This window comes from Macaca nemestrina, chromosome 13 (genome assembly GCF_043159975.1).
Source record: "Macaca nemestrina isolate mMacNem1 chromosome 13, mMacNem.hap1, whole genome shotgun sequence".
Lineage (NCBI taxonomy): Eukaryota > Metazoa > Chordata > Mammalia > Primates > Cercopithecidae > Macaca > Macaca nemestrina.
The window spans coordinates 62,702,833-62,727,929 of NC_092137.1; the positions used below are offsets into that span (position 1 = coordinate 62,702,833).

Genomic DNA, 25,097 nt, shown 5'->3' on the forward strand with positions numbered 1-25,097 from the left:
CTTTTTTATTTGTTTTGAAGGAACTCTTAGGGAAACCTCAGAGCCTTAGCATTGGCTGCAGTGAACACGTTATCTGCAAATGGAAACAGCAGTTTCTTTGCTAGTGGGTCTAAAATTACCTCCTGTTTCATTTAATCTGTTGTAAGACTCCCCTTCCACAGGATCCAGGGCTCTCTGGAAGCAGGTGCTGAGATGGAGTTTGGTGTGCATGGTATTAATGAGGGGTAAACACCTATGAAAGTCAGGCAGCCGGAGTAGGACTGGGCAAAGAGGGGTCACACTGATTCAAGCTGGATAAAGCCCATCCCATAGGCGTGTATGGCCCATTGGTGTTGTTTATGGGTGGCCAGAAGTGTCCAGGCATTGAGGTGCCCTTCCCATGGTCAGTCACTGGATGTGGGCATGGTCTTGGTGAGGCAGCTCTCAGTCAACCCTGAGGGAGCTGGAGGTTGTCTGCAGGCTGTGGCAAGTCCTTCTTTGAGGGGCAGCTGAGTTGGCATATCTCTGTGTCTACCACACCATCCCCCTAGTGGACCTTGTTCCACTTGCTGGCTTGGACCCACAGACCTGCTAATGGGGTGTGTGCAAGAAGGACTTGGCTCATTTTGCACAGCCCCTGAGAGCAGAGATGTGACTATCAGGGAAACGTGTCAAGGAGGCCAACCTCAGCTCAGAACAAAAGGCGTAATCATAAATGTCTCTTTACAATGGGACAGAGCTATAGCAACCAAACAGCATGGTACTGGCATAAAAACAGACACTTAGACCAATGGAACAGAATAGAGAACCCAGAAACAAATCCACACAGCTACAGTGAATTATTTTCACTTATTTCACCTTATAAATAGAGGTGCAGATGTCCTGCACCACTGGAATACTCAAACAGAGCTTGGGGACCTGTGTGACAAGATGGAGAAGGGATTTCTACATTGAGCCTGCGAGTGGACTGGTGCCTCTGGGGCTCCTTATGTCTCTGAGAGTGTGTGGCTAATGGGGCCATCCCAGGCTGTACTTCCAGGTGGCTGCTCTTGGCCTCTGGGGCTCTGTCTGCTGTTGTTGCCTCTAGAGGTGATGTCCATGTCATGTGAGTCCACTGGCTACTTCCAGCATCTTGCCACAGGCAAGTCCCACTTAGCCCAGACAAGTTCCGAATCTGGTTCAGAGAATTCTACAGACTGTCCCCATCACACACCCCACCTCAGAGAATTCTACAGGCATCCCTGTCAGATGCCCCACCCATTACACCCCTTGCCTGGCTGCCAGTCTTAGTTCCCCTTCCCATTTGGCCACTTTTGGATTTGCCGGCTCCAGCATGGGCCACACACCCCATGGGACACTGCCCCACTGGCTGGCCCTCAGCCCTCTGCCTGCAGCCTTGGGCATACCACACTGTACTTCCTCTCCTAGGCAGGTCCTGGAGACTTCACCAGCTGGTGATGGCACCTCCTGCCCATCCCTGTCCTGGAGGCAAGAACAGACAGTAACGAGTCCTGAACGTTCATAATCCCCTTGGTATATGGGGTTTCCTTTTATTTGCTCAAGCTGTACTTACACAAATTCCAGAGGTTGCCGCCTTTTCCTTGTATTTCAGAATTTGATAAACAGTCATGTTTATTTTATTCATGCTGCTCATTACTTCATATATATGTTTAAAAATCTTAGTGTATCCTGGCCAGGCGCGGTGGCTCACGCCTGTAATCCCAGCACTTTTGGGAGGCCGAGATGGGTGGATCACGAGGTCAGGAGATCGAGACCACCCTGGCTAACACGGTGAAACTCCGTCTCTACTAAAAATACAAAAAAAAAAAAAAAAAAAAATTAGCCAAGCGTGGTGGCTGGTGCCTGTAGTCCCAGTTACTCAGGAGGCTGAGACAGGAGAATGGCGTGAACCTGGGAGGTGGAGCTTGCAGTGAGCCAAGATTGCACCACTGCACTCCAGTCTGGGTGGCGAGACTCTGTCTCAAAAAAAAAAAAAAAAAAAAATTTTAGTGTACCCTACACACAAAATGATATGTATTATATGTATTATGTACATGTTACCATGTCTGAGCACCCACCGTCTGGTATAAGACATGGAAATTTATCAGAGCCTTTGAAATTCCCTGTGCAGTCTTTTATCTCCCAGAAGTAGAAGGGGGCCCTGTTTTGAATTTCAGGTGCATCATTCCTTTGCCTTCCTTTATAGCCTACCTCCTATAGCATATGCAATTTGCTTTTGCTAATTTAAAAAATTTATATAAATGGATTCTACTCTATTATTCCTTATGATGCTTTTTTCCCTCCCACTCAATGCTATGTGTTTGAGATCCAGCCATGCTATAGGGGAATGTGGCTTGTGATTTTATACTTCAGTCAGGCACCTCCTTAGTCTTCCTCTTTCCCATGATCCTGTGGATTGGAGGGTCCTGGGCTTTCGGCTCATGTTTGTGCAACAGTCCCACAGGACACCACCTTTCTTTCTTTGCCTCTTTCTCGTTATTCCCCTCTTGTCTCCTTTGCATCTTCCACTATAACCTCCTTCAAGTGCAAAGACTATCCCTCCCTCACCACACACATGAACATATGCACAGGGTTTCTGGAGACAAATATGAAACCATGGAGTTCATGTGGATGTTGAGGATTGCAACTCTTTTACTTTGCTGAAATCTGGACCCTGGGACAGAAATGAGTTTTCTCTTCCTGCTTGAGCATAGTGAAGCACGTTGACTTACTGCAACTGGACTGGGCAGGCAATGTTTTGCAAACTTTAGTGAGCACCAGAATTCCTGGGTCTGGGGCTGAGGGCTTGTTAATTAGGCAGATCTTGGGACCCCATTCCCCAGAGGCTCAGAAACAGAAAATGTGGGATGGGGCCTAGGAATACGCATTTTAGCAGATGTATTCTTCTCCATCCAGTGATTCTGATGTAGACTGTCCTCTGGCCACTCTTTTTTTTTTTTTTTTTGAGATGGAGTCTCTCTCTGTCACCCAGGCTGAAGTGCAGTGGCACAATCTCGGCTCCAAGCAAGCTCCGCCTCCCGGGTTCACGCCATTCTCCTGCCTCAGCCTCCCAAGTAGCTGAGACTACAGGCGCCTGCCACCACGCCCGGGTAATTTTTTTCTGTTTTTAGTAGAGACGGGGTTTCACCGTGCTAGCCAGGATGGTCTCATCTCCTGACCTCATGATCCGCCCGCCTCAGCCTCCCAAAGTGCTGGGATAATAGGCTTGAGCCACCGCGCCCAGCCCTGGCCACTCTTTTGGCAGACACTGGCCTCTGCCTGGGCCAGAACCAGAGGCACCTGACCTGAAATGCTGTCAATCTCCAAGCATGTCTCTTGGCCAGACATTAAATGAAAGCCTGTTCCCTGAGCTTTCAACGCTAGGTCTGAGTAGAAATAAATCTTCACTGAGGCTTGAAGTCCTGGCCAGGACTGTACTCTGGGAGAGAAAGGTCAGGCAGCCTTCAGACCTGGTGCTCTAAAACTTGGCTGCTCTGTCCATGGTTAAGTTGAGTGGAGCTTGCTGCTTTGCACACAGAGAGCTGGGAGAAGGAGCCGATGCTTGCTGCAGATGCATGAAATGGCTAAGCTCCCAGGCTGATGCCAGCAGTCCACGGGGCTGGCTCATGACTGGGAGAGCCGTAGCAGCAGCAGCAGCAACTGCTGGAGGCACAGAGCCTGGCCCACAGGCACCTGGGAGCCCTCAGGTGTGGGTAGGCCCGCTCTGGCGGCAGGTCTTCCTCAGGCATTTTGCAGCCTGGCCAACGTGGTTTGGCTGGGGAGAAGAATTAGCACTAGACATCTTTGGCAGGATCTATTGACGTGGGCACCTGTCTGCACTTCCCCCGTGGGACAAAGATCTTAGCTAGTGGTCACACTGGGGTCACCAGTCACAGTTGTTGGTGAAGAAGCCATCTGGGCGACTGGGGCATGTTGGCAGTGAATACCCAGGGAAGCAGCTAAACCATTCTTTTTCAGCCTAATGAAATGAAAAACAAACATTTTGCGCCAAGGGCAGTGGAGAGGCACTGGTACAGGGGAGCCTGGTACATCTGTTCATCCGCGGTTGATGCAGCTGGGGGAGACATGGGGTCATCATTCAGTGAGTGAGCCTGGCTCTATGTGGTGCTGGCACCTCGGTGATGAACAGGAGACAGGGTCCCTGGCCTCACTTAGCTTTGCCTAGGTCAGTGATCATCACAGATATTTACAAACTGAAGTATCTGCTAGGTCAGTGGGGACACAAAGAAGAGAGATGAACTTGACTTTAGTAGTCAAGAAATGCTCCACAGAGGAAGAGACGGTTACGCCGGGCCCTAAAGGGTGGGTGGGAATCAGAAAGTTAGGAGAGGGCACTCCAGGCAGAGAAAACATCAAGGGCAAAGGCCTGGAGATGGGATTCAGCGGGTCGCAAAGATTGCTTTCGAGAATTCTCCTATAATGCACGTTAAGGTGCCTGGCCTCAGGTGTGGCGCTGAGTGGGCTCTTTGGAGAACTGTGGGGAGTTCTGTGCAGCTGGGACCCAGTGGAGGTGGCCTGAGAGACAGACCTGGGAAAAGGGAGGTGGGCTGTGAGCCAGGCTTTTCATGCCAGGCTAGGGAGTAAGAAAGAAAAGAAACTTTTTAATCTGAGGAACATCAGCCCCTTTGAAATACCAGGCCCAGAGAGACATTTAAAATGTGGCTGTAGTCATGTCTCACTCCGCCCATGAGATCAATAATTCCCTCTTGAAGCCACTTGCCATCTGGGCTCTAGACTGACACTCAGTAGCCGTAAAATGCCACACTCTGGATACCATAACTCATATTCTATAGTTCAACAATGTACAGCCAATCACTAATCAGCGTTATTTCTGAAAACCAATGAGAACTGTCAGACAACTTTATATCATCCCACTCCTTGTTCCCTTTTGCCTTTGAAAACTTGCTTGCAACAAAGGCGGAACAGAACACTCCCCAAGGCAACTTGGAAGTGTGTCCTGGGCAGCTGCCCTCACTTTGGCTCAAATAAACTCTTTAAGGCCAGGCATAGTGACTCATCCTTGTAATCCCAGCACTTTGGGTAGGCCAAGGTGGGAGGACTGCTTGAGGTCAGGAGTTCAAGACCAGCTCTGGGCAACATTGCAAGAACCTGTCTCTGCAACAACAATAAAAAATACATAAAAGTTTAAAAATCAAATAAACTCTCTCTCTCTTTTTTTTTTCTTTGAGACAGAGTCTTGCTCTTTTGCCCAGGCTGGAGTGCAATGGTGCAATCTCAGCTCACTGCAACCTCCACCTCCCGGGTTCAAGCGATTTTCCTGCCTCAGCCTCCTGAGTAACTGGGATTACAGGTGCATGCCCCCACACCCAGCTAATTTTTGTATTTTTAGTATAGATGAGGTTTCACCATGTTGGTCACGTTGGTCTCGAACTCCTGACCTCGTGATCTGCCCGCCTTGGCCTCCCAAAGTGCTGGGATTACAGGCATGAGCCACCGCGCCCAGCCTTCACGTTAACTCTTTAAAATGATGTTTTATGCCTTCTTCCTTTAGGTCCATAGGACCTTGGCGGTGGCAGCCAGGGGAGGATTTAATAGGGTATGCCCTTTTCTAGCATCTTGGGAAGATCACATGTGGAGGGAAGATCACCTGTGGAGGGGGCAGGGCCAGAATCAGGGTGCTTCTTAGGAGCCTGTCAGTCTCTAAAGATATGTGGTCCTGAGAGCCTGGAGAGACAAGAATTTTTAAAAAGTTCTTCAGAGATAGAAAGAGAAGATATTGACATTATCTATATAGCCAGAGAGTGATGAGGCCCCAGGCTGTACTCTGATTTGAAAACTGAATAATGATGTGATACACATCAAAAGAAGGTGAGTTGCCTCCTGTAACTTACAACAACCCTGAAATGAAAGATAAAAAAGGGGTAGGGGGATCCTGTCAGAGTTACCCTCAAGAATCTACTCAGAGCCTGGCCAAAATCTGGTCCGTAGATGACTGAGAAGCAATTTTCCCCTAAGTGAAGTGTTTCCAAACTTCCACAGTGATGAGATAAAACTGGGGCTGTTATAATCATGCAGATTACCTGGTCTTTTTCCTGGAAATGCAGATTCAGGGAATGTAGGTTGGGGCCCAGGAATCTGTGTATTTGACAAATGCCCAGGTGGTTCTTATTTTCTGGTAAGTCTGGAAAAGTCTCCTCTCTGGGAAAACCTCTTTAGGCCCATGAAAATTAAGTACAGTATAGAAATTAGAAATTATTTCAAATACATTGGATAGTATTAATTCTTTTTTTTGGGGGGGTACGGAGTTTTACTCTGTCTCCCAGACTGGAGTGCAGTGGTGCAATCTCGGCTCACTGCAACCTTTTCCTCCTGGGTTCAAGTAATTCTTCTGCCTTAGCCTCCCAAGTAGCTGGGACTACAGGCGTGCGTTACCATGCCCAACTAATTTTTGTATTTTTAGTAGAGATGGAGTTTCACCATATTGGTCAGGCTGGTCTCAAACTCCAGACCTCATGATCCACCCACCTCAGCCTCCCAAAGCGCTGGGATTACAGGTGTGAGCCACTGCACCTGGTCAGTATTAATTCTTTTGTTCTAGGAATACTCTATACATAGTTGACATTTTAAGTACTTACGATGTTTAAGAGAATTTGGTCTATGAGAGGAACAGCTGAGGCTTATAATTTGAATTTTTTTTTTTTTTTTTTTGAGATAGGGTCTTGCTCTGTCACCCAGGCTGGAGTGCAGCCCCCAGGTTCAAGCAATTCTCCTACCTCAGCCTCCCAAGTAGCTGGGACTACAGGTATGCATCACTACACCTGGTTAATCTTTTTGTATTTTTTGTAGCGATGGGGTTTCTCCATGTTGCCCAGGCTGGTTTCAAACTCCTGAATTCAAGTGATCTGCCTACCTCAGCCTCCCAAAGTGCTGGGACTATAATTTGAATTTAAAAGTGCAATTGCAGAAGTTAGACTTGTGATTTTAAGTTGAAAGCTTTATAAATTTCTGTGTTGGAAGAGTTAGAAGAATTTAAGTACTGCTCTATTTATCAGTTTATTATATTTACATTTATTAAAAGTGATTGTTAAGATTTTGTTTAAGTCAGATAATTGAGGTATTTAAAAAGAAGTTGCATATATTAAATTTATAAAAATACTTTAAAATGTTTGAATGTATATACATAAGCTTATAAATAGGACCAAATATTAACCAACAACATTCTAAAGATGTTTCCTATAATTTGCTACAGTTATAAATAGGGGGAAAATCTTTCAAAGAACTTAAAAGCTAAAGGAAGGTTTTTTACAGATGAATGAATAAACAAAATGTGGTATAGCCATACAATGGAATATTATGCAGCCTTAAAAAGGAAGAAAATTGTGTCACATGCTTCAACATGGATGAACCTGGAGGACACTATGCTAAGTGAAATAAGCCAGTCATGAAATAACAAATATAATATAATTTTACCTATGTGAGGTTAGAGTAGTCAAATTCATAAAGACAGAAGTAGAATGGTGGTGCCAGGGGCTGGGGCAGGGGAAGGAGAATGGGGAGTTAGTGTGTAATGTGTACAGAGTTTCAGTTTTGCAGATGAAAAGAATTCTGTGGATGGATGTTAGCAGTGGTAGAACAACAACGTGAATGTATTTAATGTCACTGAACAATGTGCCACTTAAAAATGGTTAAGATAGTAAAAAAAATATATATATATAGAAATATATATATCGAGAGAGAGACAGAGAAATGACACCTGAAAGTGCTTAATCCTTAGACCTTTAAAAGCTCTACTTACTGAAAATGTTGCCCAATAAAGTATAATTATAATTATTGGTGATACAGTCAACAAATGTATGCTTAGTTAATTCTTTATATTAAATTATTCCTGTTGGGAAAAAAGCTAAAGGAAGATTTTTTTAATTGATCATGCCAAAAAGTTACATTGCTTTTTTTTTTTTTTTTTTTAAACTAAAGTTATCTTTAATCTTTTCCATGCAGAAAAACCACCTACAAGGACTCCTCAAACTCTCAATAAACATAGACTGTTCTCATAGGTAAGTGAGGGTTCTAGGGCTCTAACCAAGGCAATGGAAGGATGGATGGAGAGGAGAGGGGCTTATGTGGCAGGTGTCACCCGAGTAGAATGGTCCCACTGATGGAGCTATGGAAGAAGGAGCAGATGGCATCTGGGGAAGGGGATGCCACTTGTTCAGGTAGAAACTGAGCATTCAGTAGCCAGCCTGATCCCAAGGCAGGGCACTCAGAGACACCGGGTAGAGGTAAGGATTTGAGGGTATCAGGGATGGGTGGTGGTGGAAGTCTTATGTGCTGCAAAAAAGACCCGAGAGACGTGTGGAGGGACCTTGACCAAGGACATAACTCTGAGGAATGCCAACACTTTTGGAGTGGTGGGGCCTGAGATGGCAAGATTCACTTAGATGGCATAATTTCAGGACCCAGAATTCCTCTGCATCCCTCCTCCACCCCATATCTCTTCCAGGGCTTTGCCATGCCTGGAGTTCTTCAACCCAGGAAAAGTGGCTACAAGACTTTGACGTTCCACTCAGAGGCCCAGGGATTTTGGTGGGAGAGATGACATAAGGACTGAAATCACACAAAGGTGCAAATGACTAATGCCAGTAGGTTTCTGGAAGCAGATTCCCTAGGACTGGAGGGTGCACTCCAAGGAAAGCTGAGTGATGAGGAGGCACCAGGAAGGGAGGAAGTGCTCAGAAAAGGGGAGGCCGGTGGCAGGAGTGACTCCTGGTCTAGCAGGTCTTCATGTCCATCTTGTTTTCACTCCAGGGGAATTTCAGCCTTAGCTTTGCCCAGGTTTTGGTGGCAATGATAGGGACGGGAGGCAGGAAAATTCTGGGCAGAAGTGGGTGGGTCCCCAGCAAGGGCCCCACCCTCAAGCCTGAAACTATGGTCCAAAGTGAGATCATACATTCCTGTTTTCCTGCTTGAATGTTGCCTTTTCCAAAACCACCCATGGCCTGCCCCACCCGCTCTCCTGTGCCATGGAAGCCCCAGGCTCCACCGGCAGAGAGAGAAGAGAAGAAGCAGCTGGATGTCAGAGACTACGGTTGAATGTCAGAGAGAAGGGGCTTGACTTCAGAGGGACAGCTTGATGGCATAGCTTTGGAGAGGAGTCTGGCCAGGGATGGCTGAACTCTGGGGGAAGATTACCTACCCACTCCCTCCCCTTTTCAGCTCCACTTCTCACTGAGAGCCACTTTCATCAGCAATAAAATCCCCTGCATTTGTCATCTCCAATTTGTTTGTGTGACCTCATTCCTCCTAGACCTCGGATAAGAACTCGAGTGTGGGTGCAAAGGGCTGTCACACTGACCCTCCACTGAGCTGTTAACACTTAAGCCATCTGCAGGTGGCAAAGCTAAAAGAGCACTGACTGAAACACTCCTTCTGGGGCTTCAGGGGTTGTGGGCACCCCCCTAGACACTGCTGCAGGGCCAGGACAGAGTGTGTTCCTGCTGGCACCCAAAGCGCTCTCCCTGGCTCCTGCACCCGCTCACCTGCATGCTCCCTCCCTGGAGGGGTTGAGTACAGCGGATTCCATTGAGTGGGGTTTGCCCTGCAGGCACTGAAGTAGCTAGTTCAAGCACCCACACTGCAGTTCCCACCCACAAGGGGTCAGGGAAATTTCCTGCTCCAGCAAGATCCCCTGAGAAATAAGTGAGGAGGAATCTCTTTCAGCCTCTGGTGAGGGCTGGTGGAGTAGAGGTGGAGGGTGAGTGGGAAGAAGCCACTCCATCAGCTTTGTCTTGGCCTTTGGTGTTTTTTGATCTTTAATTCCCCCAGTATTGGTTACATTCCAGCTGTGGTTGGGTATTCCTGCTTCATTGGTTAATGAAGAGCAGGTGCATCATTAGTTAATTACCTCCTCAGGCCTCAGAGCTGCCCAAAAGGAGGAGGCAGTGGAAGCTTTGTCCCGCCTCAGACCACTGCTGCTGGAAGAGGGAAGGGAGCACTGGTCAGAATGGGGCCCCTGCTCTCCATAGGTTTTTCTTCCTCCTGGTCTTCTTCTCTTGCCTGAGGGCTGGAATGGAAGCTCCCTGAGGGCCAGGCCCAGGCCCACCTCCATAACCAGGTTTCAGGCCTAGCCCCAAGCCTGGCCTGACTCTCAGGCCCTGAGCCAAAGAGGTGAGTATTCAGGGGCTGCCCGGGCTCCGTGCAGAGAGTGCCTGGCCTGCCACCCCATTGCTCTCAGGGAGCCCTGGGTTGAGGAGACCTTCCAGGAGTGGGTGGTGCATGGCTGTGCCCATGAGGGAAGTGGGCTGTCCTGAGGCTCCCAAATTGCATATCAGCATATTATTCAGAGCCCCTTCGGATGCCCTTGGGCAAGGGGGAGAAGTAGATGGGTAGCTCCTGGGGCCATTTGCTAGATAAATTGGAGGGGCAGGGGTTGAGAAAAGGCCTCTGTGAAAAACAGGCACCTCCTGTTCCTAGAAGGAAGCGCGTCTTTTGCCAGACATCAGGTGGATATTGGGATATCGGGCCCTGGGATGTGGTGAGGTTCTTGACAACTCCCCCAAGGTGAGCTCTAACTGCCTGCTGCCCACTGTGCCCTTAATCACATTTAATTCTCAAGAGAGCCCGGCCAGGGGGAAGAACAGCTTCCTCTTCAAATGTGGCCTCCCATATTTTCTACCAACCAATCAATGCTTTTGGAACCCCTGCATGGGGGCAACCACAGGAGATAGCCTGTAAACCTTAGCTCCTGACCTCAGGAAATCCGTCATCTTGGGGGATGCCAGGCAAACACCTCAGGCCCAGAAACCCAGTGACCCAGGCAGAGGAGCTTTTGAAGAGGTGGATGACATTGTAGGGACACAGACAAGTCAGGTACTCATGTTTGCAAAACAGGCAAAAAATCTACACTGTTATCAACATTTTGGGACTTTAGCCCTTGAGGAAATGAGTGAGGAGGGGGCCATCAAATTGTGATGCCTCTAAGACCAGGACTACTAATTCTTCTATTCTGGTGTCTTTTTTTTTTTTTTTTTCTGGAGACGGAGCCTTGCTCTGTCACCCAGGCTGGAGTGCAGTGGTGCAATCTCAGCTCACTGCAACCTCTGCCTCCTGGGTTCATTCAAGCAATTCTGCCTCAGCCCTCCCGACTAGCTGGGACTACAGGTGTCTGCCACCAAGCCCGGCTAATGTTTTGTATTTTAGTAGAGATGGGGGTTTCACTGTGTTGCCCAGGGTGGTCTCAAACTCCTGAACTCAGGCAATCCACCCGCCTTGGCCTCCCAAAGTGCCGAGATTATAGGCGTGAGCCACTGCCCCCGGCCATCTGGTGTCATCTTCTATCTTTACTCCAAAACTCCAGAAAATCAAGAGGAAATAGAAGTCAGAGTGCTGCAGGCACTGAAGCTGATTGCTCTGTCCTGGAGGTGCTCCTGCCAGCCTCCCACAGTGTTGCCTCCAGCCAAACAATGAGACCAGGGTTACGGCTGGGAGGCACCGCCTTTGACCTTTTTAGGAACTCAAAACTGACAACACTATTAAATGGAGAGATGTAATCTTGAGGTTAGGTCTATTGAGAAGTCCTTTGCTCTGGCATTTGATTCTGTTGAAGTGTTTCTTGTCCCTGCATGAGGTTATGTCTCAGAGCTGAGTGATATGGAACAGCTAAGAACCAGGATCATCCTAAGGGCCAGAATGAATGATCCACTAGGATGGACAACCCTGCCAAGTCTACACTGGTATTTCTGAGGGCCTGAGGTTAGGAAAAAAACAAAGCAGCTTTTCTCAATTTTGGCTGAACATGAGTTACCTGAAGATCTTTTAAAATTGTGAGGCCTGAGTCCCACCCCTAGAGAGTCTGACTTAATTGGTTTTGAGGGGAACCCGGCCGTCTGGATGTTTACAAGCTTCCCAGGCAGTTCCAATGTGCAGCCAGTGCTGAGAACCACCACGGTAACACCTGTGTGGCCACCTGGCGTCTCCACGTGGGGCTGAAGCCTGTCCGCTCAGGATTCTGGAGCAGGCTGTGCTTTTGACATCTGCTGTATTATTGGTCACTGGAGAAAGGATGAAGGAGAAGGCTGCTCCTGGTGTGTTTCTGGGTGGTGTATTTCTGTCAGGCCTGGATTTAGATGCTTTGGAGGTGAAGAATGAATTGAATTTTCTATTATTATTTTCCTCCTGTATCTGGTGTGTGTGTATGAGACAGAGAGAGAGAGAGAAAGTCTTGCTCTGTGCCCCGGCTGGAGCGTGGTGGTGCGATCACAGCTCACTGCAGCCTTGGCCTCCCAGGTTCAAGTGATCCTCCCATCTCAGCCTCCTGAGTAGCTTGGACCACAGGTGCACGCCACCACACCCAACTAATTTTTAAATTTTTTTGTGGAGATGGAGTCTATGTTGCCCTAGCTGGTCTTAAACTCCTGGGCTCAAGTGATCCTTCTTCCTTGGCCTCCCAAAGTGTTGGGATTACAGGCATCATGGACTAGTGCAGGTAGGGAATGCACCATAAGGGAGGAAATACTTGATTTTGGGAAGAATTTAGGTAAGAGGGTTTTTCCCTGAAAATTAGTGAAATGGGGATAACAGCAGTAAAGAACAGCTATTAGAATCCATGTGATACTTGACGGCCAACATGCCCATACCCCTTATAAGTCTACTCCCTGGGTTTCTGTCAGTGGAAAGGTGATTATGTAGTCCAAACTTCTACAACAGATGGCTCTCCAAATGAGGTCCTCAGATCAGCATCGCCCCATCTCTGGGAACTTGTTAGACATGCATAGGCCGCACCTAGACCTAAGGAATCAGAAATTCTGAGCCCAGCAGTTGCTATTTTTGACAAGTTCTCCATGTGGTTCTGATGCTCACTCAAGTATGAGAACCACTGTCTTGCTTTGCATCCACGTCTGCTAAGTAGACTCTAGTTATTAGGAACAAGAGACATGTTTGTTCTCAGCTATATTTAACTTAAATTGGGTTGAAACCTCTCCCTCTAACTACCCCTATCATACCCCATGAAACCTCTCCCTCTAACTACCCCCATTATAAGGCCTTATTACTGGCCTTATGATTACTTATGTCCGTCCAAGTGACACAGTGTCAAATAGTTGACAGGCTCTTATGTGTTCAGTCAACATTTACTGAGCAGCTCTCATTTGCTAGGCACTATACTAAGCCCTGGGAATGTAGCAGTGAACAAAATCAAAGTATGTTCTTCCATGCAGCATGTGTTCTAGTGGGGGAGATAGTCCATTGATAGAACTACTAGATTTTTATGCTTAGGTGATAGGAAGGAAAACATAAGAGAAGGTTGGGAGGCTATTTTTGATAGTGGTTAGAGAAGGCTTCTTTGAGGTGATGTTTGAGTAGAAAGCTGGTTGAAATGAGAAAGCCAAATGAAGGGAGCCCATCCTGGGAAGTGGGAACAGTAGTGTCATGTCCTAAGGTAGGAATGAGCTTCATATGTTCTTAAGAACAGAAAGGAAGTTGGTATAGCCAGAGAGGAAATAGCAAGGAGGAGAGATGCAGGGAGTAAGGTCCAGGAGGCAGTGGCCAGATCAAGAGAAGCCTTAGAGGTCCTGCATAGGTGTGTAGGGGAAGAAAAAATTTTTTTCTACCCTTCTAGATTCTCCAGCTGGGGCCCTGTAAATGAGACTGGCCAGAGAGACATTAACAGAAGAAAATTAAAGTTTCCTAACGTGTGCATCACACTTGCATATATAAGAGCACTCAGTGATAAGTAACCCAAAGGTGTAGTTAGAACTTGGGTTTAAATACCTGTCAACTCAAGAACAATGAGGTCCATACATTTGGAAAAGAGAGCTTTATTTCTTATAAAGGGTTGCAGCCTGCAGGCTGGCCATCCTCAGGCTGGGGCGCACTTCGAAGGAGGAAAGGTGAAATGAGAATTTATGCTGAAGGGTTAGCTAAGTATACATATTCAACAGGTTATTGGAGGAGCTATGAATATTCAGAAGGGGGATGTATACACACATAGTAAGCAAACATGCGTGCTACATACATCCCATGTTCACTCTGGGGTGGAGACTTGACACTTAAATGCATTAGAATCAGGCTGTCTGTCAAAGGGTGAAATGGAGGTCACAGAGGCATCCTGTGCACAGCCTCTGTAAACCAGCCACAACCACTTCATGGCTGGTGGCCCCCTATCAGGAGGGAATACTGGCTAGTATTTGTGTCAAACTGCAGAAGCGGAGAGGAGTCCTGCTAAAATCAGTGGTGGAGCAAGTCTTTTGAAAGGGCTGGCTTTAGTCAAGGTTGGTAGCTCATACCTGTAATGCCAGCACTTTGGGAGGCTAAGGCAGGAGGATTACTTGAGGCCAGGAGTTCAAGAGCAGTCTGGGCAACATAGTGAGACCTTATCTCTACTTAAGAATAAATAAAAGAGCTAGTTTCTGTTTAGCCCTTAGGAAAGAAAGCCTAATAGCAATTAGGGAGGGAAGAGTATAATGGGGTCTGTCTGACCTCCCATCTGGTCATGGTGGGGAACTCAGTTTTTAAGTTTCCTCTGGGGTGTGCTTGGCAAAGACGGGGTCCATCCAGTCAGTTGGGAGGCTTAGGATTTTAGTTTTATTTCTCATACCAACAACAACAACAACAAAAGGGTTTTAGGCTCTTAGACAGGGAAGGCAGGTTATGGGAAGATGACCCTGAAAAGTATGGTAAACAAGGATTGTTTATCAAGGTTTGTTATACAAATTTAAATTGATGCCTTCTCCATTGAGAAGAGTTAAGAATCCTTCCTTTCCTGGAGAGAGAAACACCTCTACAAAGGGAAATTTCCTTTATAGATGTAAATTTTCTCTATGATATAAAAACTTGTTTTTAGAGCTTTCTCTGAATCTGCTGGTTCTCAATGACTTTTAGCTGAAAATAATTTATATGCCAATGGGCCATATTTTGGGGTGGCATATTCTGGTACCCCTCAGGTGTCAGTATGGTCTTATGTCACATTATGACAGGAATATGTTCTGAGAAATGCATCATTAAGTGATTTCTTTCTTGCGTGAATATCATAGACCTACATAAACCTAGATGGTACAGACTACTAGACACCTCAGCTGTAAGGTACAGCCTCTTGTTCCTAGGCTACAAACTTTTATAGCATGTTACTGTACTGAATACTGTAGGCAACTGTAACACATTGGTCAGTACTTATGTATCTAAGCACACCTAAACATAGAAGAGATACAGTAAAAATATAGTATAAAAGATTAAAATGGTACACTTGTATAGTGCGCTTACCATGAACGGATCTTGCAGGACTAGAAGTTGTTCTGGATGAGTCAGTGAATGGTGAGTGGATCTGAAGCCCTAGGACATCACCGTACACTACTGTAGGCTTTGTAAACAACGTACACTTAGGCCACACTACATTTACAATTTTGCTTTCTTCAGTAATTAACTTTAGCTTACTAGAACTTTTTTACTTGATAAATTTTTTAGTTTTCTTTTTGATTTTTTGTAATAACACTTAGTTTAAGACAAGTACATAGAGCTGTACCAAAATCGTTTGTTTTTTAGAGACAGGTCTCGCTTTGTCACCCAGGCTAGAGTGTAGTGATGCAATCTAGTCTCACTGCAGCCTTGACATCCTGGGCTCAGGTGATCCTCATGCCTCAGCCTCCTGAGTAGCTAGGACAACAGGTGTGTGCCACTATGCCTATCTTTTTTTTTTTTTTTGTAGAGATGGGTCCCAAGCAATCCTCTTGCCTTGGCCTCACAAAGTGTTGGGATTACAGGCGTAAGCCCCCACACCCAGCCACTGTTTTCCTTACATTCTTCTATAAGTTTTTTTCTATTTTTTTTTTAACTTTGTAAACACTTTTTATTGGAAATGTGGACACAAACATATTTGTCTAGGCCTACACGAGGCTAGTTCATCAAGACTTCACTAGGTGAAGGGAATCTTTTAGCTCCATTATAATTTTATGGGACCATCATTGTGTATGTGGTTCATTGTTGACCAAGATGTCATTATGTCATGCATGAGTATATTTCATTTTGAATGATGGGCCAGCTACTTAAAGGTATTGATATGAGCAAGGTGGTATCTATCTTTGAACAAAAATCCCTCTATATAATGGACCATTCCATAAGAGTATAAGCAGGGAGATGAGTTAGGGAGATGCCAAGTGTGAGACATGGCAGTATGGATGTAAGGGTGAAAACCAGCTGGATTCTAGATATTTTGAAGAAGGAGTCAATAGGACATGCTGATGGATTAGTCTGGGCTGGAAAAGAATTAAGACTGGAGTCTTTTTTTTTATAGTCTAAAGTCTTCCCCAAAGCCCCACATCAATAGAGGGGATAGGAACAATGTGGAGGGATTCACAGGCTCTCTCCCATCCTCTGAGTGCCTACATTGGCCATCATAGGCTGGCTTGTGTACTTCTTCACAAACATGATTTTGTCCATAACTGGACCATGTCCTCAAGGGCCATATTTTAAGCTTTTCTGAATCCTTCAGCCCTACCCACTCCCAATAGAATAAAAACAGTTTTGAGAACATAGGAAAGCATGCTATGGACTAAACCTGGGCTAAACCATTTTCAGGTAGTGATGACAGCCTTAGAGATGAGGAAACAGACTCAGGGAGTAAAACTATTTCCCTGATAGTAGTGACCACTTGAAATAGCTTCCTGCCTGCCTGCCTTCCTTCTGGGCAGGCAGAAATTTGGGTGGCAAATGGTTGATCTGGGTGTTATACCAGCAACTTCTCAATTTATGATGCTGCTGAGCAAATGTTGCCTCATTGTGATCTGTCTGCTGAAGGAGTTCAGAAAATGCCACCCCCAGAGTATGCTTTGGTGTGCTGATTGCTTTGAAATGAGGGCATTTGAGAGACAGTGGATGAAGGCAGAGGCTAGCTTTGAGCTCACCTTATCTGTCTAAAGACAATCCTCCAAAACGAACTCAACTGTCATGACTTCCCCAGGAATCTCTTCAACCAAGAAGACCAGCTCATAACACAGGAGAGGAGACTGAGGTTTGACCTCATGCCCAGAAAACAGACTTTGTCACAGGCTGTCACCTTTTCTTCTGAGGGCCCACTCATCTTTCCCAGCATGAACTGAAGAATCACGAGGTTCGAACATTTGGAAAGGAGGGTACCATGACCTGCAGGCAGGACGTGGAGCTACCAGCTGAAACCGAAAAGCAAGTGCTCTGAGGGAGAGAAGGATGAGATGGGAATTTATGCTGAAAGACTAAATACACATAGTCAACAGGTTGTAGGAGGAGCTATGAATATTCATGAAGGGGAGTGAGTACATGTGTAGTAGGCTAACATGTATGTAACATGCATTCCATGTTCACTTTGGGGTAAAGACTTAATATTCAGTTAGACTCTACAACAAAAAGTGAAGCAAAGGACAGGAAGGCTGTCAGTGCAAAGTCTCTGTAGACTGACCAGAATCACTTCATGATTGGTGGTCTCTATTGGGAAGGAATGCTGGTCAGTTGCTGTGTCAAAACAGCAAAAGGGAGGGACGGCATCAGGTTATTGGTTGAAATTGGTGAAGGGAGTCTGTCGGAAGCTGGTTTCTGTTTAACCCTTAGGGAAGAAGGGCTAATGGGGGTTGGGTGAAGGAAGGGGTAGATGACAAGGCCTATCTAACCTCCCAGCCCATCATGGCTTGGAACTCAGGTTTGTTTTTTGGTTCCCTTGGCGAGAGGCGGCCTATTCAGTCAGGTGGGGGGGCTTAGGATTTTACTTCCCACCAAAACTCATTTACAGTTCCCTAAGTTGCTTACATTCCCCTCCAGCCTCCCCTATGAACAGAGTGAATATGCTTCTAGATCTCACCAGGTTTTGGGAGATATTCACTTTTCTTTCATGTGATGTCCCCATGCATACAATAAATTTGTATTCTTATTTTTACTGTTAATCTGTCTACTGCCAGTTTGTTTCATAGACTCAGTCATCAAAGCCTCAGAGGACAGAGGGAAAGTTCTCCCTCCACATACTATTCTCGGCAGGTGCCAGAGCTACCTTTTCAATGGTTTCCATGAAGACGACTTCCCTCTGTGAGTGACTTCAGGTGGTTGGAGACCAAAATATGCCACCACAAAAATATGGCTGAAAAGTTAAAATTTTAAGAGAAAGTTACATGAATAAGGGAAGTCTCCACCTGTAAGAGTGTCTCCCTCTCTGTCCCAGGAGGAGAAGGATGGCTAAATCACCAGACACTTAATGGAGGAGGCATGACTTAAACCTGCAGAACAACCTTACCTTTGTCTAAGGTGCTTTTCCTGGTCTTCGGGTCTTAACAGGGTCTTTTTCCATACTCTTATTTCTTTATTTCAGAGAACCGATGGTATTTAAACCTGAAGTTTAAACTTTTTCTTTGAAATCTCATTTCTCTGGGTTATCTCCCATATATACAGGAGATATACACATTATCAAACTTCTGTTTGTGTTTTTGCTTGTTAACGTGTCTGTTACAGGGAGTCCTGGTTAAGAATTATGAAGAGTAGAAAGGATTATTTTTCTTCCCCTACAAGGTCCTACCCCATTCCCCCCACTCTTTTGAGGGAGCCGGTCCTAAATGTCAGCTGAAGGGAATACCATATCCTATGAATCATTTGTTATGTCTTTTTGCTTTATATTTTAAGCCTCTTTCTTCATACCTTCCCCTCAACAACTTGAACATGCTTGTTTTCTGGCCCAGGCATAGGAAATGTATGCAAAGGGCAAACTAGAAGCTTTGCTATTGAGAGCACTCATATAAACCGATTTTCTTCCCAGTGCCTCCACCCAGTTCTTTTCTTCCTACAGGACTCAGACTCTCTTGGACAGAAATCTTTGTCCCCGTGAAATACTGCCATGTCGTCCTGAGAGACAAGATGGGTGAGTTCTCTATCGTGATGATGTGAAGTTGGTTTCCTCGGAACATCTGGTACAACTGGGCCATCTGAGCTGGCCCCCAAAGCCGCGTTGTTATTTATGCCCGTGGCTTTAGGGCCCCAGGAATCAATGACTGTGAGGCAAACCCTGACAAGATCATGTTTCAGCACGTCTCCCCTGTGGTAGAAAGAACATGACCCCATGTTCTTTCCATGCCTGTTGAAACAAGAGAGTACACGTTTCTGCCACCCAGGCTCTGGCTGTGCCTGTGGTCTTGCTAGCTAAGAACTATGCTTGACGTGGAGATAAAGCACTGCAGGGGGAAGCGTTGTGTCTTCTGGGATCCTAGAGTGGATTCCAGGGAAAAGATCATGAAGTCCTGTATTACAAAATCTCCCGTTCCATTTCAAAGAGTCACCTCCAAACCTACTGTTAAAAGTATCACTGGTCCAAAAACCCAAATGGAGAAGAGACTTGGGATCTCAGGAACTTCGGTGCCCCATGTGGTTTAGCCAGTCTCTCATGTTATTTAGCAAGCCCACAGCAGGCAGCATCCTGGCCACCAAGTTGCCAGAAACAAGTGAGATAGATTTTTGAAAATAGCCTCTTCCTCCACCTCTGTAGAAACATCAGTCTTTGATACAAGGTGGTCAGAAAACCCAGAAAAAAGTACTTTTGCCTGGGCCTCAGGCAGCAGAGAGGTCCCTTCCAGCATTGCAAGTTCCATAACAAGCTCCATGGTGACCCAAACTGGCAGCTTGGTCCTCACCTGTAGAATGGGGAAGGCCGGGGAACACTTCAGAAGATGGGCCAGCCTCTGTGGACTCACCAGGCATGATGACAGGTACCTGTAATTCTAATTCTAATTCTAATTCTAATTCAATTAACCACTCAGATTTGGGCTTATGGGAAAGAATGACATCTTGGGAAAGGGAGCTGCTTTCTCTCAGCCCCTCTCAGGGAGTGGAAAACTTCCCGGAGCGTACAAGCAGCTTCCTATACAGATAAGCGTCTTGCCTGATGACACGCCATGTTTCCCATGGGGAAAGCCTGGGGCAGGCTTGGCCACTGAGGCCTGATTGTCTCTGGAAGGCAGGCCAGATTCTATTTCTGTTACCACACATCTTTCTCCTATCTCCAGTTCTGCTCTTGCTATGTTCCAAGCTGAGTGCTCTCTGACTGACTTGGCTTTGGTGAATTCCTACAGACATCCCAAATTCTACCATCAAGGGGCTTGCTTACTCAAGAGCCAAGCTCATCTCCAGTGAGGCAAGAGTTACCTTGGCAGATGCATCTCTGGGTGGCAAAGCGTTAATACCTCTTGCTCTCTCCCAAGGCCTTTGAGTGGCTACCTCTGAGGTGAAGTCATATCTTCTCCCTTGGATGGCCTTATCCTCAGCCCTCCCTGAGCCAGGACAGACAGCTGGCCTGCCCCGTGGTGTGATCTCAGAGGGTGTCTCCTCAAAGCAACATGAGAATTATACAGGAAGAGACTCAACACACACTTCTTGGAGTCCAAATGGGCTGGCCACAGAATCGCTGGAGAACCTGGCCAGTGTGATGCTGACAATGGCCCCTCAACAAGCTCCTGTAGCCACAACTGCCCTCCAATATGTTTCCCAACCTACACTGGTGTTCCCACCCTCTGCCTACCACAGAGAACCCGGAACACTAGAGGGGACCATGGGAATGTCTACAATAGCTTCATGGTTGCTGTCAGGACATCTGAAGGCAACTGTGAACCTATTTGAGACTAGAGGGGAGGTAGAACCTTCCCTCAGCTCTTTAAGTCCAGCCATTCCCCAGGGCTTGTTCAGTCAAGGAGAGAGAGAGGCTGCTGGCAGCCTCTCTGCTGAACTCCTTGGGAGCTGCGATCCAAGCTTTCTGCAGACTGACATGGAGTGCCTTCTGCAGAGCTCAGTGGCTTCTCTGGCTCCCTCCTGAAGCCAGGGTGAAATGGAGCTGGCATCTAGAAGTCTAGTGAGTACTTCCTGGCCTGGGCCCAAGGAAGCTGTTCCTAGTGGGACAATAGCTGGTCCTCACGACTTGAGGTCGAGTGGGAAACTGTTCCCAGCTACTTCATACAGCAGAGGCAGCACAGAAGGACAGCCTCCTTGAAGGAGGAAGACTGGGTGATGCACTGCATCCCTTTGCTCTTGGGTTAATTCCTGGGTTCTGGCTTTCTCACATTCTGGGACCCTCCCCTGGATGTGAAGCTCCTTCAGGGCCAAAGACATGTGCTACCGCATGTGGCTGCTGCATTGGTCGTGGAACTGTAAACTGGCTGGGCAGTGACCTCCTCTGGGGAGTCCCTTGAAGAGCATACTGACATGGCCACTCACCCTCCAAAGGGGCTGCTCTAAAGGAAGCTAAGATCTGGAAATCCACCCATTCCCTGGAACAGGTATGGAAAGACTTCACCTGGGATCTGCCAGGTTCTCTTCCTAGCTTTCCAGGGAACCCCCCTGGGAAAAGGACCCATGCTGTGGGGGCTCCTGCTGTTCTACCCATCTGTCCCCTGGGAAGAGGGTGAATCCTCTCTGGAGACTTTGACACTCCAGAACTACACTGGTGGGTACTGCTTTTTTTCTTATCTGTAAGAAAAGCTTAGTATTTTATTTGTCCGCATCCTTCTCTGTATTTCAAACCATCCTTCTCTAAATGAACTTTGGAAGTTTCATTACAGTTTCTTGAAGGTAGACTCTGATTTTATTTATCTAGTGTCTTTCACCCTCTTTCTTTATAGTTTTTGTTTGTTTTGAGACAGTCTTGCTCTGTCACCCAGGCTGGAGTGCAGTGGCACAATTGTGGCTCACTGCAACTTCCACCTCCTGGGTTCAAGCAATTCTCTTGCCTCAACTTCCCGAGTAACTAGAATTACAGGTACCTGCCATCACGCCAGCTACTTTTTGTATTTTCAGCAGAGACGGTGTATCACCATGTTGGCCAGGCTGATCTTGAACTCCTGACTTCAGCTGATCCAACTGCCTTGGCCTCGTAAAGTGCTGGGATTACAGGTGTGAACCACCATGCCCAGCCTCATTATAGTTATATTGGGTACATGATTCTAAGTTGAAAACTTTTTCTCTCAACATCTGCCAGAAATTATTCCACTGTCTCTTGTTTCTGTTGTGGCTACGCAACCTAAGTGACATTTCTTCAAGGTGATCAATCCTGTCTCTGACTTTATTTTAAGATCTTTTTAAAGTTTTGAAATTTCCTTATGTCTGTGTCAATTCCTTTTTTATTTTAAATTTTGCTTGAGCATACTAATTTCTGGGTATTTATTGTTGGATAGCAAACTGCCCCAAAACTTAGTGGCTTAAAGAAATAACCATTTTATTACCTCTTTTGTGAATCAGAAATTTAAGCAAGTATCAGCTGGGCAATTCTTCCACCCCACATGAGATTGGCTGCAGTATCTTGGTGGTATTTAGCTGAAATCTGGGCGGGTCTGGAAGGTTCAAGATAGCTTTGCTCACATGCGTTTACAACATGAACATCAGTGGGGACAGCTGGGAGGCTGGACTCAGATGTGTCCCTCTTCCTTTTACACAGTCTTGAGATTTATCTAGTCAGATTCCTTTTTTTTGAGACGGAGTCTCTCTCTGTCGCCCAGGCTGGAGTGCAGTGGCCGGATCTCAGCTCACTGCAAGCTCCGCCTCCCGGGTTCACGCCATTCTCCTGCCTCAGCCTCCCGAGTAGCTGGGACTACAGGCGCCCGCCACCTCGCCCGGCTAGTTTATTTTTTGTATTTTTAGTAGAGATGGGGTTTCACCGTGTTAGCCAGGGTGGTCTCGATTTCCTGACCTCGTGATCCGCCCACCTCGCCTCCCAAAGTGCTGGGATTACAGGCTTGAGCCACCGCGCCCGGCCGACAATCTAGTCAGATTTCTTACAAGGCCTCTGGCTTTCCCCAGAACCAGAGACAAAGATGGAAACTAAGGCTGCTTCTGACTTAGCCTCGGGAGTCTTACAGCATGACTTTTAGGTCCTATTTATTAAGCAAGTTGCTGAGGCCATTCCAGATACAAGGGGAGAAGGATTAGACACTACCCCGCAAGGGGTGGTATAGGGAAGTTTTTATGGCCATCTTTAATACTACATTGTACATCCTAGATCTGTGGATTCATGTTGTTTGTCAGTTCTAGAAAACTCGTAGCCATCAGATGTTGCTCTTTCTTCCATTTTTCTGCTTTTTCTTTCTGGGTCTCCAGTAAGATATCTAAGACTTTCTTCTTTGAGCCTTCAAATCTCTTCTTTCATGTTTTTATCTCCTTGTCTTTGTACTAAATTATGAGTGAGTTTGTTGGTTCATGAGTTTTTCTTTTCTCTGACATTTTACCACAAAATTTCAAACGTATGGCCAAGTTGAAAGACCTTTACAACGAACAACCAATATCTACTACCTACATTCTACCATTCATATTTTACTTACTTCATATCTATATATTCATCTTATTTTTGATGTATTTCAGGTAAATTGCTGCATCGGTATCCATTGAGCTTTATTTCAATTTTGCATTTCTAGAAGTTCATTTATTTTCTAATCTGCCTATTCCTAGTAGTGTTTTTTATTTTGATTATATTCTTTATTTCTTTAAACATTTCTCATGTAACTATCTTCTTTATCTTAAAATTCTAGTAAGTCCTTGGATATAAATTGTTTTTTGTTGTTTTTTGCTAAAAATCCTTTACTCTTGATCTTAATCTATACAGCACTGTCTGTTTGGAAGATATAAAGGAAGACAGCGAGAGAGAGGAGGCAACTTGGTGGTTTCTGAGAACACAGTCATCAAGGTTGTAAAATGGCATCATTATTGTTAGTCCTCACAGTGTCTACTAGCTATTTAAATGAGAACAGAAGTTAGAAATTCAGTTTCTCAGTTGCACTAGCCACATTTCATGTTCTCAATAGCCACGTGTCTAGTGGCTACTGTGTTGAGCAGGGCAGATTAGAGTAACTTCCATCATTTATATACATGGCATGACCATATTTAAATAAAACTGTAGTTACGAAAAACAGGCAGCAGCTGGATTTGTTTCATGAGCTATAGTTTGCAGATCCCAGCTCTAGGCCTAAACTGTCATGCTTTCCTTTGAAGAGGACTTGTTTTTGCTTGTAGTTTGGTGAGTACCAAACTAGAAGCACACCAGCCCTCCAGGGCTCTCCTCAGGGCAAGAGTCCCAGATTTGTGTCCTCATTTTCCTGCCATCCCAGGGCTTAGTGTCTGGAAGTACCCTCAGGGCAATGTAGCTCTTAGCAAGTTCTTGCTGTTCTAATCCCATCATGGTTTTCTCTGGAGGGTAAGGTGGGGAGAGGGTCCATAGAGACCTCTTGTTTGCAAATAAAACGTTTTGTGTACCAGAGGTAGATGTTCTCTCTTACATTATTTTCCTTCTCACCTCTGGTTAAACTTGGCAGTTGTGTCTTCTGCAGGGGAATTGAATAAAACTTTCAGTCTCTTTAGGAAGTTAAAGCTGTGCACAGCTTTCTTCATGGTGTTCTGATTCAGCACTGCATCTGATGTCTGGGGATTCCTTCGTGGAGTGTTGAGATCTGTACTCACTGGAGGGCAGAGATGAGATCATACAGAGCCTAGATGTGGGCCTTGCCTGTTCTCTCCAAGCTGCCAATGCCAGGATTAGTAGCACTGAAAGCCAAGGTGAGAGGCTTCAGATAACTCAGATGGGGGAGGGTTAAGAAGGATGGCAAATGATAGATGGATGAGGGGGTCTCTATTGACCTACACACCACCCTCTGAAAGCTCTGCATCAGGATGGCAGAAGGCCCCTTAAGAGCCTGTTGGGGACCTTGCCATGTGTTCCAAGTGTCACTTATTTTCCTGCTTGCTGATAAGCCATGGGTTGGATTAGCTTGCTCCTCTTATCACCTTCCCAGGTCTGGGTCAGTGAAGGAAATGAGATCTTGGCCCCTGAGATCTCTGCCCCTGTGTTCTGGAGCAGAGGCTGGAGAGGCTGTAAGACCACTCTCCATCCAGCAGGCACTTGAAGGTGCTTGTTGGCAAGTGGGAGACAAGAGCCAGTCCCTGCCATCAAGAAGTGGAGGGTTAGAGACAAACTAATGACAGCCAAATACAGCATGACTAATGCCATGCATGACAACTGTCAGGATACAAGTATTTGCAGGGTACTGAGGGCAACCAGAGAAGGGAGGAATTATGGGGAAGTAGAAGAGAAGCCTGTAGGGCTGGTGACATGAGCTGACCACCTTCTGAGAAGCCAGCAGCTCTGTTCCATAAGTGTAACTTAAGGCGAG

At 46.2% G+C, this 25,097-nt stretch overlaps 1 protein-coding gene across 5 annotated transcripts in view; it reads left to right on the forward strand.

Moving 5' to 3' along the window:
* LOC105465119 (UDP-GlcNAc:betaGal beta-1,3-N-acetylglucosaminyltransferase 2) overlaps positions 1-25,097 on the forward strand; it is a 325,143-nt gene that overhangs the window by 238,897 nt on the left and 61,149 nt on the right. The window contains exons 1-3 of one of the 5 annotated variants that reach the window (XR_011611782.1): positions 6,679-6,763; positions 7,960-8,015; positions 16,907-24,483. The gene's annotated coding sequence lies outside the window, so the exon portion shown is untranslated. Of the gene's footprint in view, positions 6,764-7,959; positions 8,016-8,461; positions 9,338-16,906; positions 24,484-25,097 lie in introns of those variants that run through there. The other 4 variants (XR_011611783.1, XR_011611781.1, XR_011611784.1 and 1 more) reach the window with 4 other exon arrangements.